We start from the raw sequence: 2,606 nt of genomic DNA on the forward strand, positions 1-2,606 counted from the left end.
CTACTAAACGAGTTAGTGCTACTACTACACTACACAACACTATTACTACATACAAAAAAGCATGCATAATAAAAGTTAATTCAAATAAAACGAATTATAAAAAACATGCAAAATAAAATATTAATTTGAATAAACTGAATCTAAGGAATTAATTCTATTCGATAAAGCATGCAAGATAAAGAACTGCGGTATCTTCTTTGTCTTCTCCACCGTCCATCTGAAACAGATAGGGTGGTAACAGATTAGTAAGGAACATTAATATAAACTAAATCATGTATTTTTCTCACCTTAATTAACTGTAACATTCCAAAGTTTAGAGGTGTGAAAAGCAAACCAAATCTGTGACGAACGATACTATTGCAGATAGTTTGTTGTTCAGTCGGGTTCGAAGATAACGTTGAATGGTGAAGACGTCAGCAGCAATTCAAGAATCAAGTCCAGGAATAACGACAGCATCGGTTGCTTCAGGAGGATCAAAATTAAATTCAATTCTCTCTCATTTGTTAGTCAATCTGTGCAAAAGGACAAGGAAACGAATTAATACATAATAAATAAGATTTGAAATTAAATAAAAACGCACATAAATCAATACATTATTGAGGTGGTACCATTTTGCTGTAAATTTAGATGCTAGTAAAAGGAAATATAATATACGTAAAGTAGTTCTACTTTCATTCTGCTGTATTGCTTTTGACATTCCTGAAATGATAAATTGACCAGTGACCAACTAAAATACTACCAGTCGTTTTTATATCTACATACTTTATCATGATTGGATAATGCACTTCAAAAACTAACCGACTGAATTTAGTTACCCTAATCCACATATAATGCAGAAGTGCAAACTCAAACTGATTATTGGTTATTAAATAAAATATATTCTATAAGATTAATGAATTTGATAAATTGAATCTAAAACAGGTGAATAAACCTTCTTCCAAACACGCGCGAGGAAACTTGAAACAGATAGGGTGGTAACAGATTTGTAAGAAACAATGAATAATTAGGCCATGTATTTTTCTCACCTTAATACACTGCAGAATGTAACATTCCAAAGTTTAGAGGTGTAAAAAGCAAACCAAATCTATGACGAACGATACCATTGCAAATAATTTGTCGGTCAGTGGGGTTCAAACATGACGTTGAATGGGGAAGTCGTCAGCAGGAACTCAATAATCAAGTCCAGGAAAAACGGCACTATTGGTTGATTCAGGAGCATCACAACTAACTTCAATTCTCTCTCATTTTTGTTGGCCAATCTATAGAAAATGACAAGGTAATCCAATTAATACCAAATAAACGAGATTAGAAATTGAATAGAACCGCAGTTATACGAGTAAAATTTAAAAATTTTAAGGTGGTGTCATTATTTTGCTGAAAATTTAGATGCAAGTGAAAGGGATAATAATATACACATTACACCGTTTATGAAAATAATTTATTATTTATTGGTGTAGGTTGGAAAGAACATAGCTTTACTTCAATTCTGCTGAACTGTTTGACATTTCTGAAATGGTACTTGAAACATGATTGTTAAATATATGTTACAAATATTTAAGTGGTCGAAGTTTCCGGATAATTTAATGAAAATTTCAATCGATTACTTTTAATTAATGATGTTACTTACCAATTCATTGTCATATATTCTTTCTTCAGTAGCAGCAACATCCTACTTATTTATTTAATGGGAGAGAGTGACTTTTATGCTTTTTAGATCAAGGAGTGCAAAGGGGCGATTTTTCATACTTCCATAACACACGACATACGTAGCTTCTAAAATGTTCCTGTAAAAAGAAATCCATTTGTGAAATGATTCTTAAGCCATGATTGAAACTAGGTTACAAAAGAGATTACAGTTTCTGGAGTAATTTAAGGAAAATTTCAATGTATTATCATTGGTTAATGTTTTTTGGTTACAAATGTTTAAGAAATTATAGTTTCTGGAATAATTCAATGAAAATTTCAATCCATTATAATTAATTAATATTCTTACTTACCAATTCATTGTTATAAATCCTTCCTTTAGCAACAGGAATACCGTAACTCTGTTCCCAGTGCAAAAAAACATCTTTATACTTTCTAAATCCTGGAATGAAAATAAACTGATGCTCCAGAGCACATGGCATGCACAATGTACTTTGGGTACCTACAAATGTATATAATGGCATGTGTTCTCACATTAATTGGTAGCAAAATGAAATAATGAATGACAAACTAGTGACTCTCAGATAGGTACATACTCTAGCATGATTGGATAATGTACTTCAAAAACTAACCGAATGAATTTGGTTACGTTAACCCATATGAAATTCAAAAGTGCAAATTCAAACTGATTATTTCCAATTAAATAAAATCTGTTTTATAAAATAAATGAATTCAATAAATTGAATCTAAAACACGTGCACAAACCTTCTTCCAAATACGAACGACAAGACTGGATTGCTTGGTAATGAACAACGGTGTGCTCAGGCTGGCTTGATTTTGCGATGGCTAACGCATGGAGCACTGATGACGTATGAAACGTTACTCAGAAGCACCACTTTAGATTTCTGCGATGCTTCGCGGCAAATATTTCGTAATTTAACCAATCGCGTGGCTACTTTCCG

At 32.1% G+C, this 2,606-nt stretch overlaps 1 long non-coding RNA gene across 1 annotated transcript; it reads right to left on the reverse strand.

Annotated features, from left to right (window-relative positions):
• Window positions 1-272: 272 nt before the first annotated feature.
• LOC112904780 lies at window positions 273-2,320 on the reverse strand. The gene is made up of 3 exons (XR_003231356.1): window positions 1,998-2,320; window positions 1,628-1,784; window positions 273-1,259 (listed from the first exon to the last, which is right to left on the reverse strand). It is a non-coding gene; the product is annotated as an uncharacterized LOC112904780 (long non-coding RNA).
• Window positions 2,321-2,606: the final 286 nt, after the last annotated feature.

The sequence above is a fragment of the Agrilus planipennis genome, unplaced genomic scaffold (genome assembly GCF_000699045.2).
Source record: "Agrilus planipennis isolate EAB-ADULT unplaced genomic scaffold, Apla_2.0 scaffold203, whole genome shotgun sequence".
NCBI classification, from domain to species: domain Eukaryota; kingdom Metazoa; phylum Arthropoda; class Insecta; order Coleoptera; family Buprestidae; genus Agrilus; species Agrilus planipennis.